Source organism: Nicotiana sylvestris, chromosome 9 (genome assembly GCF_000393655.2).
Source record: "Nicotiana sylvestris chromosome 9, ASM39365v2, whole genome shotgun sequence".
In the NCBI taxonomy this organism is placed as follows: domain Eukaryota; kingdom Viridiplantae; phylum Streptophyta; class Magnoliopsida; order Solanales; family Solanaceae; genus Nicotiana; species Nicotiana sylvestris.
The window spans coordinates 92,962,038-92,979,771 of record NC_091065.1 but is presented as its reverse complement, the minus strand read 5'-3'; positions in this window follow the sequence as shown (position 1 = coordinate 92,979,771).

Sequence of the window (17,734 nt, the reverse complement as noted above, 5' to 3'; positions counted from 1 at the left end):
AAAACTTCTAAAAAACCCTAGAATGGCCTACAGACCTCTAAATCCACTTCCGGATGCGCTCCCAATACCGGAATCGCCATACGGAGCTATTCTCAGACTCGGAATCCCAAACGTACATCGATATCATTGAAATGCACTTCAACCCAAATTTACGAAATTCCTCCAAAATGCTAACCTCCACAATAGGTGCTGAAACGCTCCCGGTTCATCCAAATCCCCATACAGACATACGCTCAAGTCCGAAATTATCATACGAACCTGCTAGAATCTTCAAATCCTGATTCCGATGTTGTTTACTCAAAAATCCAATCTTAGTCAATTCTTCCAACTAAAAGCTTTCGAAATGAGAATTTTTTTTTCCAAATCAACTCCAAACTTCATGGAATTCAATTCCGACCATGTGTACAAGTCATAGTACCTGAAGTAAAGCTGCTCATGGCCTCAAACCACCGAACGACGCGCTAGAGCTTAAAATGAACGATCGGGTCATTACATTCTCTCCCACTTAAACATACATTCATCCTCGAATGTGCCAAGAACTGTACTGGAATTGTCTGAAATTACAATTTATCACCTCGTGCACTACCCGCGCTACAACAACTCAGTTGAGCACATTTGCTTGAACAAATTTGAAGATTTTCCCTTTTTACTTAGCCAAATAGACCTTAGATCCCAATTCCAAAATCTGAAATTCTTTGTCGGGCTTGCTTCCAACATACAAACACTGTATCGATCACCACACGATGTTCCAAAACATGAATGCATACCTCTGCTCAATTCACACCATGCACGGCATAATCCACGTGACCATAAGACATCCTCTGATAACGATTATCGAAATTTACGAATCCGATGCTCACAACATACCTCGTGACTCATATAAGTCCCGTTCTAACTCTTACAATACCGACACAACGGAAGAGATGTGCAGAAATTCATGACCAACTGCAGAGCCAATAATTTATTGAGTTCCTCCTCTTGACAAGAACCATTGCCTCATTATGAACCAAATAACTAAATTTGCTCTTTAATATACTTCATATAAATCCGATCACACTACTCCTAGGTCCAATAATCTTGTCTCACCTAGTATAAGTCATTCAGGAAATAAGCCACCTCAGACGCTGCCGAAAGTCTCATATGATGCCACAATGTGCCAATAAGCTACAAACTCGAACGTGATACATAAGGAATACGAACTCTGGAAGAGACTACTCAACCCAGGTAACTAATTAGACAACCGACAAGGTGTTATGAATCTTTTCTGAGAAAATGGGAAACAAAACACACAATATAGATATGGGGTATCATACTCAACATCATATTGTTGCGGCGTGCAACCCAATCCAAACAACATACCCTTGGCGGCATGCCACCCGATTCACACATAAAATCTACATAAGGAGACACTTACCGAGCTAGAATGCTCATTACTACAAAATTTTCGAATATCGGCTACAAGCACGCTAAGTGCATAATACCATCCTTAGGGAGACAGGTAGCATCATACGCTACAGAACTCAATCATAACTAAGGTGCGATATATGATTTGAATCTCGAGAGCCATCCTGCTCACATAACACAATCGCTACACGGAACCTCAACTCATAAGAAATTTACCAAGCTGTTTCACAACACACACGACACAATATAGTATTACATGAAATAGCCGATGACGAAATGACATCCAATGTCCGAATATTCCTCCATAAGGAACACTATGCTAAAATGAACACATACAGCCTGATATAGAGCCTGTATTCATATTAAAATCCATCCACGAACCTCAAGCCGATTCTAATCGTACCGCACTTAGGCTAATAACCTTTCAGGGATTCATAATAACCCTTTTTCCCATGACTCACAAGAACAACCATCAAAACCAGAATAAACCTCCATAGTCCACAACCAAATGAACCGAGCGTCCTTCAGGCATAAGTTCTCACATCAAAGATAGTACCAAAAATCTCCACACTTGGTTCTAAATCTTCAATTAATCATGTGAATACATGTCACACTTATACAATCTTCCCATGGGATGCGCTCCCACAACCTTCCGCACCAGGTAACAAGTCTGCACATCCTTACAGCCGGCCATACTAATGCGCTGAAGCAAATCAAGAATTCGCAAGCAATACGCAAAGCCTCTTGCACAGACATCGATCTCAGGTGATGCTGAAGACAATACCAGCTCACTCTAAACATCTAAATTCTTTTCCTGCTCATCCGAGCTCGTGACATCCTTGTCAACACCGAATCGCAACTTTGATCCTCAACTTTCAAATTTGATGCCGCTCACTACACCTAACATGCCCATACACGATAGTACACAAATTTCACCCTGACTCCTGAACCACTAATTGGGTAAACACTCCATCATCTAGAAACCTTTTACTTAGTTTATTTCAAGAAAACCATTGCAACACGTGGGTGAATGCTCATATCCGCAGAAAATACCAACATCAAGTAGTGGTCCAAACCATCAAAACTCTTTCGGTATTTATTTACACATAATAGGCCATAATAGTCGAAGGCCTCCAAATAAAATCAATTACGGTGACCGTCAAGCCTCGCACGCACCGCCACAAACCACATGTATAACTTAACAAACTAAAGAGAGTGATCATTGCCAACATCATGCCAATTCAACCATTGCTAACTAGTCCAACTTCCTCCAATTTACTCTGGGCTTGCCTCTGGACTAATAATAACTCCATTTAACCATAGAGAACCCACATCTGCACTCATTCCGACTGACCTTATTTCACGAGACCATGCTGTTTCAATTCCCATAGACCATCTCATGCCCTCCTTATGCGCATATTTGCATCTTCAACTGGTACATCCATCCTGATAATTCCTTGATGAATCCGAAGTCATTTCCTCCCATTCCTCTCCTGCTGCACAGTAGACCGTAGATAACACTGAACATTCCAGGACCCTTTTCGTAATCCGCTGCAACAATTCAATTCTTAACCATACTACAGACTCGAAATCCTTAGGCACAACACTTTAGCTCTTGAATCCAATAGGACCTATGTTGAGAGTCACCCACTATGACTTAGTCCCGAATATAATCAACTCCAAGGCTCTGTTAGCACATGAACGCTCTCTCAAAGAAACACCCAGCTGAATCACCTTTCTTGTAAATTACCTATGTACGTAGCATAAATCTTGAATCTCCCCAAAGCTTGAACATGAGTCAACAAGGCCAATTGTAGCATACATTCCTTAAATCCTCAACTCAAATTACCACTAATGTTCTCTTCTCTTAGTTGTAATAACCCACCAATATACTGAGAACTAGAAATCTCACAAATGGACGACCACGCGATCCAAGCGTAGGCGGTGGGACTCTCCCATTTAGCTTGGAGACACTTATTACATAACTATGGAACCCACCAAGATTCTTTATCCCCTATTGACATGATCTTGCGCAATCAAACCACCAAATTCTTCGACATCTTTCCGTTAAACATTTTATGAACTCTATGAATCAGTAGCCACATTTACATATCCGACCTCTCACTAGGTAGCCAGTAGAATCTTTCGTAGAAGCTTATCAACCATGCGACCACGGACCTGCTCCTATGAGATAACCCACCTGTGGAAATTACATGCAACATCTTCCAACGTCGTTGCACTAGTACAATTACTACAAAATTAGTAGCCCATCCCGAGCCTGTGCTCATTCACTAGCTGTACAAGTCCGTTCAATTCTCATGGACTTTAACTAAAGGTGCGACAATAAATTCCAAATCCAAAGTCATGTTGTATCCCTTCTTCGTATCAAGCAACTCCTTCCTGTCGTATCAAATCTCCCGCCGTATAGTAGCCACTATTCCAAATTATGTCTATAGACCTAACCGCTATCCACCATGAATCCCATATCACCCTAAACTTTCCTCAATGAGTGTATTTATCCAACCACTGAACCCATATGTGACTCTGCCACTCTTTCGCTTTGGTCAAACCCTCTCCTTTAAGCAACTACTCGACTTTTGCTTCTCACACTTGGCCTTCTGAAAATTCAACCACCGTACGACACCTCCCATATGTCCTTCCTCATCCTTCGCCGCCCAGGCATTGCCTAAAATCAAAATCCATCCCTATAGGACTTGAACCAACAATTACCTCCAACTCTAAACCTCTTAGAAGATCATCATTCCTTGAGCCATCTACACCAGAAACACCGATTCGATTTTGAACCATTGCACGCTGTCCTCGGCACCATTTTACTATACCCTGCCCCAAAGGTGAATTGAAGAACACTGTGACACCGACAAACCTAACGCATTCAACAAGGATGACAACACCACCTTACAGATGAAAATCCCACCACGCTCGAAAATACTAAGTCTCGTTACTCCATAAACCCACACCTAAACATTCATAGTCTGATTGCCTTTCATTGCCGAAAATAAAATGTTGAATCTTTGAATCATACACCGAGTAAGTCTCATCCTAAGTCATTCACTACTATGACGCATAGACAAGCATCCTACCATTACACCAACACTGGGTAATAGCAACACGTGAATTATCATTACAATCAATGCCAAATCTCCAAAACCTTAGAAGGCACTAATACCGAGCTGAAATGGTAGAATGGCCTCCCTCAAGGCAATGACAATAGTCCAATCAAATAAGTAGGGAGAAACATCCCGCACCACATCCGCAGTACCATTTAAATTACTCGATTCCCAATTTTTAACAAGCGCTTCGCGTCACATAAGATTGAATAGGAAAGAAACACAGGCATAAGCCCCAAAAGAATCAAATCTCACGATAAGGAATCAAGAAGGGAAGTGCTCCTAACAGCCTTGTAATTTCTCAAAGATAAAAACAGATGTCTTCATATCTAACCGCAAGACTCTACTAGACTCGCTCATGACTCGTGAGACCTAAGTGAACCTAGCGCTCTGACACCATGTTGTCACGCCCTAAATCCATTAAAGGTCGTGATGGCGCCGGACACCATTGTCAGCCAAGCCAACACTTAAATAGTTAATTTAATTCTCATTTTAATATTTCTTGAAATGAAAATTTATCCTTCAATAAAATAGTAGAAGATGCAAATTTCAGAGTAAATAATAATATATTTCAGAATCTCATTACTGAATAACCCATAATCATCCTAGAACCTGGTGTCACAAGTACATGAGCATCTACTAAGAGAAATAAAATAAAGTAAACTACATCATCTATCCAAAATACAACATTGAACATGAGAGGAAAATGTAAATACTCTTAAGGAGACTCTGTTGGGAATGAGGAAGTGCATCTCACCTAAGTTCCCGTATAAATCGCGCCACTGCGCCCACAAGGCCACTGGACATGCATGCCCCTGTACAACAAAATGTACATCAAGTGTAGTATGAGTACAAAAAAACGCGTACCCAGTAAGTATCTAGTATAATCTCGAAGAGTAGTGATGAGAGGTCGACTCCGATACTTACTAGTGGTCCAACAGTAATGTACTAACTATATAATTAGTCGTGGATTTTCTTAAAATGGCTGTGAATTCAAGAAAGATCGTGAAGCAAGTAAACAATTGTCTTGTTAATAGGAGATTTCCAAATTCATTTTCATCATTTATAAATTTTTCTCAGACCAGGGAGGCAATATCATTATTTATAAATTTCAAGGCAAGCAATACAAGCATGCGTAAATCATGCTGAGGTCGTATGGCCCGATCCAACATAATATTTAAACTGTGCACTGTCGGACGACCGAATGGTGCGAACAATAGATGCATATATTTAATCTGTCGATGCCTTCGACCCATTCCACAAAAGAAAACACAATCAAACTGTCAATCAAGAATTCATCAAGATATAGTTATTTAAGGAAAAGTGCCAAATCTTCTTTTAATGATCCAGAAAATGAAGTTTAATCTCTTTAGAAATTTATTTACCAAGTTCGATATAATTTAAGCAATTTAAACTGACCGTAAGGTTACAAATATCACAAGTATAACATACTTTTGGGTCCTGGACTATCCGGACATAGGCATAATAGTTGCTACATACGGACCCTCATCACCTCGTGCGTACGTAGCCCCCACAAATAGAAGCACATATTGATTTATTTCACCTATGGGGTAAATTCCATCTTACAAGGTTAGAAAGGAGACTTACCTCATTCCGAAGCTCCATAACCGGCTCCAAAGCCCTTGAAACAACTCGAATCGAATGCCCAACTCTCCAAACCTAGTCAATAAATGGGTAAAAACCATAAATTTATACTCAAATACTCATTATAATCCTATTTACGACAATTTCTTACTGTGTTCGAAAAGTCGATAAAATCACACTCGACCCCACATGCCCGAATTTCGAAAATTTTGGAAGATAAACTTTACCCATGACCTCATGAACTCAAATATATAATTTATTCCCAATTCGATGCCCAATTTTGTGGTCAAAATCTAAAAATACAAATTTCTAGGTTATTCTTCAAACTCCCAAATTTTCTTCAATTTTTCATGTCTAAATCTATATATAAACCTTGTATTTAACTCAAAACTAGTAGAAATCACTAACCTCTTGATAATGATGGAACCCCTCTAATAATGCTAATAAAAATCGCCTAAGACCAAATGGGAAATGAGGGGAATAAGCTAAGTCTCGAAATAAAAGCCCTTGGCTTAGACGCAGATGTCGCATTTCTGACTTCTAGCTCGCAAATGTGATGGTCCCATTTGCGACAAAAGCATTATAAATGCGTGGCCAAGCTGTCCCTACTCAGGTCGCATTTGCGACCAACAACATCGCAAATGCGAGGAGTACATCATCGCAAATGCGATATATCTTTTGCAAATGCGATCTTCCCTCAACAGTCCTAGGTTCGCAAATACGTGCCTCACCATGGAAAATTCGATGGTAGCATTTGCGACCAATTCATCACAATTGCGATCGCACTAGAACCAACAATCCAATTTCTTCACAAAACTCTCTGAAGCTATTCCGATACTCACCCGAGCCCCTGGGGATCCAAACCAAACACCCACACAAGTATAAAAACATAACACGAACTTGATCTAGGCTTCAAATAACATCAAACAATTCTAAAACCATGAATCACACTCCAATTCAAGCTTAATGAATTTTAGAACTTCAAACTTCTACATTCGATACCGAAGCCTATCAAATCACGTCCGATTGACCTTAGATTTTGCACACAAGTCATATTAGACATTGCGGACCTACTCCAACTTCCGGAATCGGAATTCCACCCCGATATCAAAATGTCCACTTCCTATCAAACTTCTCAAAAACCTTCAAATTCTAACTTTCGCCAAATGACCCCAAAATAGCCTACGGACCTCTGAATCAACTTCCGAACGCGCTCCCAATACCAGAATTACCATACAAAGCTATTCCCAAATTCGGAATCCCAAACAGATATCGATATCTTTGAAATGCACTTCAGCCCAAATTTATGAAATTCCTCTAAAATGCTAATTTCCACAATAGTTGCTGAAACTCTACTAGGTCATCCAAAACTCGATCCGGACATACGCTCAAGTCCGAAATCATCATACAAACCTGATAGAACCTTCAAATCCTGATTCCGATGACGTTTACTCAAAAATCCAATCTTAGTCAAATCTTCCAACTTAAAGCTTTCGAAATAAGAATTTTCATTCAAAATCAACTTCGAACTTCCCGGAATTCAATTCTAACCACGCGTGTAAGTAATAATACCTGAAATAAAGTTAGTCATGGCCTCAAAGCACCGAACGACATGCTAGAGCTCAAAACAACCGGTTGGGTCGTTACAGTTAAGGTCCACAATTTCGTTCTTGCTGCATCGGATCACGATGCTGCCTCTACTAAAAGATTGAATAACTCGAAGGCAGCCTTGAAATCGAAAATTGAAGAAGTTGGTACTACCGAGGAGAAGTATGTCCGATTGGAAGAGATGCATAAGATAGTCATGGATCACAATAGAGTTTTCAACTTTACTGTTCATGAGATGTCAGCCTCCAGGCTACTAGATCTGAGTGGGATCACCTTTCAACCGAGATTGACCGTCTTAAGGAAGAACTTCAATGCTAAACAACTTCCCTCATCATTGAAAAACATATTCCTTGTATAGCATGGGGAGAAAAACCATGGAAGAGACAAAAGTGGGCATCATTGACTTTGTTGCCGAAATCGCTAAGGGAGTCAACTGCCCGAAGGGGTCTCCTGGTCCAACCTAGTGCCACCGACTCTTCTAGCTCCAGTTTTGAGTTCACGGGACCCGAAGAAGAACCGAAATGGGATGATGTTGAAGGCCAAGATGGTTAGGGCTAAAATATTAAGCTGGCGACGGACCTGCCTACTTCTCATAGGGGTGAAAATACTTCCCTTCCCCTGGATTCCTAGGGTGCAGTTATTTAACGTTCTGCTTTATTTTCTTTTCCATATATTTCTACTTGTGTTGTTTGACACGTTTACAGTGAATAAAAGCATCTTTTTGTTTAAGTATCATGCAAGTTTTTCTCTTTGCATACTTTATGTTTAAGTGTTGCACAAGTTTTTATCTTTGCATAAAATTATGTAACGCTTCGGCTGTATTTTCCCCTGATAACATTTGGATTTCGGGCATAAGCTAATTTAGAATTAATCCTTTAGTTTGAGGGATGCAAGGGTTCGGTGTGTTTTTCCCCAATATCATTTGGGTTCGGAGCATAAATTCTTCCGGAATCAACCCTTTACCATAATGGTTTCATAAGAGAGGGACCTCTTATGTTTACGGTGCTCTTGAAGAGGACGTCTCCTATTCATGATGACACTAGCATTTGAATTACTTGTTTAACTTTCAAATGATAAAATTAATTCATCGATATGACAAGAAACAAGATAAAAATACAAGGACTTTGCTTTATTACTTCCATTTTCAAAAGTACCTAAGAATTCACAGTGCTCAAAAGAAATTGCCATTACTTGTGACTAAGTTGTACAACTTGTTTTTAGGGGGGCTGGCCGCACAGTCCTCGGTCCCAATGATACAACTTTTTTTTCCATGTTTCATGTTCCCATTTGACGAGGTAGTCATTGTTATAATATTCTCATATCATTCCCCTAGTATTCGAATGAAAATAAAGCGAATTTTAACACTGGAAGTTTTGCGCCTTTGAATATTCTACTAGTGAATGGTTAGATAATCTTTAGTTCTATAGCAAACTTCACTTCCCTTTAGGAACTTTTGCTATCGAGCCAAAGATTATCTAACAATCCCCCACTGACTTGCACTTGTGAATGGTCGGGTAATCTTTGCCTGACAGCAAACTTTACTTCCCGGTAAGAACTTTGTTATCGAGCAATAGGCTATCTAACTGCTCCGTAGTGGCTCGATGCTTTCATGCCTTGTCATTTAAAGGTTTTATTTCTGGTGATGAAGTTTCTTTTGTAATATGCTTTCTGTTGCTGCCTCATTAAAAATCTTACCAGTAAAATCCAATTGGGAAAAAAACTGGGCGAAGGGAAAAATAGTGCAGCACATACTTTCAATATAGGTGAGGCTCATCAGCGATAGTATCTTTTGAGGTGTGCCACATTCCAGTTTCTTGGAAACTTTACTCTGTCATGATTTTCCAATTAGTATAAACTTTTCTAGTGACAGCCAAAACACGATAGAGACCTTCCCATGTTGGACCTAACTTTCCTGCATTAAGCTCCCAAGTATTCTGAGTTACTTTCCTTAAAACCATGTCTCCTACTTTGAAATAACGGAGGTTGGCTCTTCGATTATAATATATTTTCATTCTCTGCTTTTGGGCTGCCATCCTTATATGTGCCAAGTCCCTGCGGTCGTCCAGTAGCTCTAGTCTGACCAATATTACTTCATTGTTTGTCTCTTCGTCCACCCGGAAATATCTCAAGGTAGGTTCCCCTACTTCCACCGGGATCAAAGCTTCTGCTCCATATACAGAGAGAAAGGAGAGTACCCCGTGCTTGATTTGGTCGTTGTTCGATATGCCCATAGTACTCGTGGTAACTCTTCGGACCATTTGCCTTTGGCTGCTTCCAATCGCTTTTTGAGATTTTGGATAATCACCTTGTTTGTTGATTCTGCCTAACCATTTGCGCTCGGGTGATAGGGTGACAATGTGACCCTTTTGATTTTTAAGTCTTCAAGGAATTTTGTGACCTTTGCGCCTATAAATTGTGGCCCATTGTCGCATGCTATATCTTTTGGTATTCGGAATCTTCAAATTATATTTTCCTACAAGAAATCTACCACTTCGCGTTCTTATAAGGACCTGCTTCAACCCAATTAAAAAAATAGTCAGTCAAAATAAAAAGAAATCTTACCTTATCGGGGGCCGATTGCAATAGACTGGTTATATCCATCCCCTATATCATAAATGGCCATGTCTACAAAACTGAGTGTAGTGGCTCTGCCGATTGATGTACCAACGACGCGTGGTGTTGGCACTTATTACATTTCTGTACATAAGCCTTGGCATTTTGTTCCATCCGGGGCTTGTAGTATCCTGCCCTACTTAATTTTAGTATTAAGGAATCCGTGCCTGAGTGATTTCCACAGATCCCTTTATGGACTTCTCGCATGACATAGTTAGCTTCGGAAGGTCCCAAACATCTTTCCAACAAGCCTTGTAAATATCTCCTATATAATTGACCTCTCTTGAAGCTGTATCAAGCCGCTTTAGTGCGGAACTCCCGAAATGCCTTGGGATCTTCGAGCAATTTTCCATGCTCGAGTTAGTCTATGATCTCATTTTTCTAGTCCCAGACCAAATTGTTCGCATTTACTTCGTAATAGTTGTCTGCGTCCAATGCCGAATGCATAAGTTTTATGGCCGTACCAGAGTCCAATCCCTTCATTTTTGTGGACAATCCCAAATTGGCTAGTGCATCTGCCTCCGTGTTCTCTTCTCTCGGGATGTGGGTAATTAACCATTCCCTAAACCGTGCGAGCAGAACCTAGTCTTTCATTACATATTATTGCATGCATTCTTCTTTGGCTTCGAACATCCCGTAGACTTGATTTACTACCAATTAGGAGTTGCATTTGATTTCTATGACCTTGGAGTCCAGCCCCGGGCCAATTCGAGTCCTGCAATCAAAGCTTCGTTCTTGCTTCATTATTAGTTAGAGGAAAAATTCTTATGGCCTGCCTTAGGATTTCTCCCGAGGGCGTGATTAGCACTACGCCAAGCCCAGACCCTTTCACATTGAAAGCTCCATCCGTGAAAAAATTCAAAACTCCTAATACCAGTTTTGACAGTCCCGGAATGAAATCGGTCATTAAGTCGGCCAAAACGTGTGACTTAATCGCAGTCCTAGGTTTATACTCTATATAAAATTCACTCATTTCGACTGCCCACTTGGCCAACCTTCCTGAAAGTTCAGGTTTATAAAGGATATTCCGCAAGGGAAAGGTGATCACCACTGCTTTCTGATGACATTGAAAATAAGGTCTATGTTTTCGATTGGCGACTACGAGAGCTAAGGCAAATTTTTCCAGATGTGGGTAGCGGATTTTCGCTCTCGTTAAAATTTTACTATCATTATAGATAGGATATTGCGTACCTTTCCTCACGGACTAGAACGACACTTACCGCTACCTTCGAGACTACTAAATAGAACAACAGATCTTTGCCACATCACCATGTGTGGATCTCATGCACTTTATTTATTTTGTTGGCTTGTAATGAAGGGCTAGTAGACACACTTTACAATTTTCATGTACTTTAATTGTCGAATAGGAAATATCATCGTTAAGGTGTCTAAGTGGAAAATGGTGACAACTTCAGTTAGCTATGTATATATTTGGCCATATATATACACTAATTTTTTAAAATTTTAATTCAATTGATCACCATTCTTCAATTGTCTAACTCAATGAATAATATATTTGAGTATTATTTACTTACTGTATTTTAGTTTTGAATTAATTAAAAATATAGTACTATCACATTATATTTATCCCTCTTTCAATATATTTTTTCTACCATGATATTTTGTACAATATTTTCCATATAATATTACCTATAATCAAAATAATATAACATATAATAATAAAATGTAATTTTCAATTTTTTTAAGTATAAATAAAGTTGTTTTTTGATTATTTTGATATAAATATGCCAATATTTTAACAATTATTATTTTTTATTATATGCAATAAGCAATTATGTTTTCTTCTCTTTTTATTATATACAGTGTAATTCCACAAGTGTGATTTGGGGAAGGTAATGCATACGCAGACCTTACCCTATTTTAAGAAGATAGAGAGGTTGTTTCTTTTATTATATGCATTAAGTAAACATATTTTATTATTCATTCGGTCTCAATTTATGTGACACCTCTTTTTTGTTAGACTCAAAGAGAAAGACAACTTTCCATATTTAGTAACAATTCAACTTCAAATTTCTCTTTTTTATCGTTAATGAGATTTTTTCTAGCCACACAAACTTTTATGGCTTGCTTTAGACCACAAGTTTTAAAATTCTTCCATTATTTCTAAACTTTATGACCAATCAAATACCGTCATATAAATTATAATTTTAGAACATAAAATATGTTGATAGGAGCATTTTACCTAATTTTGCACCATCATTTAACTTAATTTTGTAGGAATAATTGTAGAAGAGTTGTTATGCGCAACATGAAAGAAAAGAAAATACAACAAAGAAGTGTAAGAGCGAGATATGATAAGGAAAATAAAACCAGGTGGCAAAGCAAAGAAAACACACAAATGAAGTACTGCCATGATAATGCACCAAGTCTCCATTTGCTATGATGACGACGAAATTTAAACTTAGAATGACGAATTCTCATCTCTGCAAATGTAAAATCTAGATTTGCCATGAAAATTTAGCACCAAATTGAGAAGTCATCATGAAATTTTCTTATATAAAAAGATGTTGCCCAATCAGAAGAAGGATCATAATGGAGAGATATCTAGATCCATAAGTCTGAATCCAAATTCTTAATAAGCTTCTCTTTTCCATTTCCTTCACTAGTATCAAGTTATATTTTCTTTCAAATAATAATAGTGATTTAGTTGTTGTTTCTAAATAAATTCATGTATAGGAGATTACTCTAGTTTCTGCATTTAATTAAATAGAGGGAATTATTCTCCTTGTATATTTCTTTCTATTTTCTCATTTAATGGACCAGAATATTTTCATTGTTAGTATTAACTCTAGTATAGAGTAACTTATCTTGTGTTGGGAGAAAGATTGATCTTGATACTTGATAAAATAGAATATTTTATTCCTCAATTTCACTTGCTTGAGTTAAAGCTTTTTATTTGATATTCATTAGATTTAAACTTAGATGTTATTTGATTTATTAATTCATGAGACGGTGATTGGGATCCGTGAGTTCGAGTTATTCGACTTGTAGTGGACTGTTATGGGTTGTTTCATGTTGCTTTTAGGCTGTCTATTTTGCTGTTGTTTAATGAAGTTTTGGAGGATAGATGGTGTGGACAAACACCATATAATTGCGAAATGGTGTATTAATCATTCTTTGTAATATTTTCGGCGTGTTTGACACTAATATAGTTGTCATTTTTAGTATGAAGTGATTGGAGTGTGTTGGGTTGTTGTAAGATAAATATAATATGAATTTCAACTTGCATCTAATGTGGAAGGTAATTATATTGTGTTCTTTCATGTTCTTAAGGTTATCTTGACATTGATTAAGTTAAATGGCTGAACTAGACATGAACTAGTGAATAAAATTGCTAATTGAGAATAATTGAAGTTGTGGATTATTTTCTTTGTTATAAACATATGTATAAGGTTGGAAGTCAATAAAGGGTGATATGGGGTATACGAATTCAAATTGGAGCTTGCCACTCGTCGTGAAGTAGTTGTGGCTTGTTGTTATTTTATGGTGTCTTGTTATTAATAATTTTGTATTGGTGGATTTCTCTGGTCATTGTTGTTGGTATATGGTATTGGAGGAGGATCTTATTATCGGGGAGATGGTGTCCAAATTTACATAAAACGAGCTACTAGCTTAAGTTACAGACTTAGCCTTTACTCACCACGAATTTTGAATCTTCTTATGCTATGGTAGACTGTATTGAGTTGCTTGGAAGATATTAAGGACTCAACAAGGTTAAGGTATATTAAGGCTAAACCTTTCTTTCATTTTGGCATGATCCAGTAACTACATGTGTTTGATAACGAGACATAAAGAGAAGTTCATATTCTTGAATTTATGTACATTTTCCTAGTCTCATAAGTTACAGCATTCTAACTATCGGGACTCTATATTCAGTTTAATTTTCTCTTCTGTCAGTCATGAGAGCAGAGAGTCTATATATATAAAAATACAGTACTTTCACCACCATCGAGCTATAATCAATGGGCAGGCCCCTATTGGGAAACCTTAATCAGATGGTGAGTTACTGAGCCTATTGTGGCCGAGCGCGTATGAGCGAGCCTACTACGACAGAGCAGTTATACATACCGAGCCTTATAAGGCTGGACAACTATTTTACTTACTATATTGAGAGAGGTGAATCAGTATCAGCAGGTAAGCATATCTTCATATTATCTTTGACTCCCAATTACTTTAAGTTATTATATTATCAGTTCAGTTTCAGCTTTCAGTTATTATGTTTCCTTACATACTCGGTATATTATTTTGTATTAACGTCACTTTTGCCGGGGATACTGCTTTTCAAGCCTGCAGGTCCTGATTGACAGTTGGACAGACCCTCCCAGCAGACAGAGTCAAACATCAGCTTGGTTGGTAAGCCCCACCTCCTTGGAGTTACCAGGTCTAGACCTTGGAGTCCATTTTATATATACAGGTTTGATGGGTAGGTCGAGGACCTGTCCCGACCATGGAATAGTTCACTTATCTCTAGAGGCTTGTACACGAGTCTTATATTTTTTGTATATCAATAGATGTTCATGGCGGCGACGACAGCCTGCATAGTTATATACATATATATATATATATATATATATATATATTAAAAGCTTTTGGGTATGTTTACTCCATAGATGAGAGAGGCGTTATTTCCAGACGATTTAGAATATGGCCTAATCGGCCTAAGTTGAGGGATGTCCCTCTAGAGTTTACTTTTATAGAGTGGTACACTCGGGGCGAGTATGGCAATGGGTGTCGGCCACGCCTCTTCAGGTTTGGGACGTGACAAACTTGGTATCAAAGCAGTTCTATCCTAGGGAGTCTACAAGCCGTGTCTAGTAGAGCCTTGTTTATAGATATGTTGTGCACCATATTATATAAACATGAAGCTCTAAGGCATTTAGGAATCTGTTACCCTTCTTTCAAATCTAAATCGTGCTATAGAGTTGAGTCATAAGAGTTCAAGCCAAGACTTACGTTTGCTAATTATACAGATGCTTGCAATTTGAAAAATTACAACTATCCAGAGGGCTAATACAATAGCAGGTAAGGGCATTAGTAGAGAGAGAATTCTTGACAACGTGGCCCTGTTTGAGGCCCTATTAGATCGTGCATACCAGATGGTGCACTCTAGAATAGTGCAGTTAGATATGAATACTAGAACGTTCAAAAATATCAGAAGACATGTAGTGGCATCCTAGAAGGGATAAGTATTTACTTTAGTATGACTCCCACCCCTAGTAAAAGAGAATAGTAGGCGACCCGAAGAGCCAGTGAGATGAAGCAAGGGGAGATGAAAGTGAAAGAATATTTTGTTGAAGTTTTTAGAATAAGGTAATAAATAAAGATATTAGCAGGAGAATAAAAAGACAGTAAAGAAAGCATTATGAACAAGATGTGATAAAAGAGTGGTAACAGTAAATCATAATATGACAGGATGACAGAGTCTATAATCAAGTGAAGGAAAAGACAAGAGATTACAAGCCTTGAGACAATAAAAGAGTATAGGAAAAAAGTCATATCCTCATTTCAAGAAATGAGTTGGTGAGTCCAATGTGATTACCAGAACAAAAATTTAGACCCCCGGAGTAAGAGAAATCAGCATGGGCTAGTGAACAAGATAAACTGAACATCAATTAGGGATCGAATGATGTGATAATAGTCGACATCAAGAGAATTTCAAAGATCTCATTCCAACAATAATAAAATGGACAACATAAGAATAACCTTTAAAAGTCATTCAGGAAGACACTCCGCCAAAATAAAAACTTGAGCAACGTTAAGCTTAAGGGACTAAGTGTTCCAGTTACACTAGGTGTCACCCTCGTGCGTAAGGAATTCAGTTATCCCTGGTAGAGAAGGGTTAACGCAAGGTGAGTAAGAATCAGTGATGATGTGAAAAGACGCCAAAGATGAAGAGGTAAACCATATATAGGTAAATATTCATAGCATTACATGCTAGTACTCCCCTAAAGGGGGGAAGGCAATGTGATATTATAGTAAGTCGGAGTTATGTAATTCAAGTAACTATGGAATAGTAAAAAAAGAATGCGTTAAAAAGGATAAAGGAATGAGATTGCATTTATTCAGATCCTACAGATATGTTACGACTCCAGAACATTATTCAAGCACGATATTGGGAGAGATAGTAAGGGTTCCTACACTAGATGTTATTGATAAATAAGTTGTCACGACCCCAAACCGGCCTGGTCGTGATGGCATCTCTCGTGAAGACAAGGCTGGCCGACACAACACTCATATAACCCTTTAATCATCTAGAGTCATTTTAAGCCTTTAATTAAACAATATTTCATAATACGTCTGAATGAACAGTGCGGAATAACATACAAGCCCGACATCGGGGTGTCAATAGCCATGAACATCTACCAAGGTCTGGATACAACAAAAACAATCAAAATGTACTAAGTACAGAAATGAAATAAGGAGAGGAAGGTATTAGTGCTGCGAACGTCGTGCAACCACCTTGCTAACTCTGATGACTCCGCGTCTGAGCAACCAACACCAGCCACCGAGTTCCGAAATACCTGAATCTACACACGAGGTGCAGGGAGTAATGTGAGTACTCCAACCGAGTAAGTAATAAGAGTAAATAAAGACTAAGCAGTAGGAAATAATGAATCCACATTTATGTTAAACTCCATAAGCACACAGGCAGCTAAATCAGAATATGAGTCAATCGCCTCATTTAAAATCCAGCTTTTGGTAAAAATTATTTAAAATGCCTTCCGACAGTTTCAGTAGGGATTCAATACCATTTTTGATAAAAGAGCTGAAAAACCATAATCGGCCCCTCGGGCAAAACATAGTTCGTAAACAGCCCCTCAGACAAAACAGGAGTCGTAAACACCTCATAACAAGAAAAACTCAGTGGAAATAACAAAAGCCAAATCAGTGATTAAGTTCTGAACATCTCATAAACCCTAACTTAAATGAAAGTTGTTTAAAAATATTTATTCAACGTTTTCGACAGAGGCTCAGTGTAAAGATGAGTGAAATCAGTGAATAATTCAACATATTAGATAGAAACTTACTTAAAGAGGAGTGAAAATCAATAACCCCATCATGCAAGCATCACTCATGTGCATGTATATACCTATCGCCCCTCGAGCTATCCTCTTAGTCACTCGTGACTCAACTCTTACCAATCAACGTTCACACTCAGCACTCACACTCAATAGGTACCATATAGTAACCGCTGCGGCGTGCAGCCCGATCCACATATCGCTGCGGCATGTAGCCCGATCCATATATATAGTCGACTGTGCTCACTGGGGGTGTGCAGACTCCGGAGGGGCTCCTACAGCCCAAGAGCTATATCACTGCGACGTGCAGCCCGATCCATATAAGTATCGCTGCGG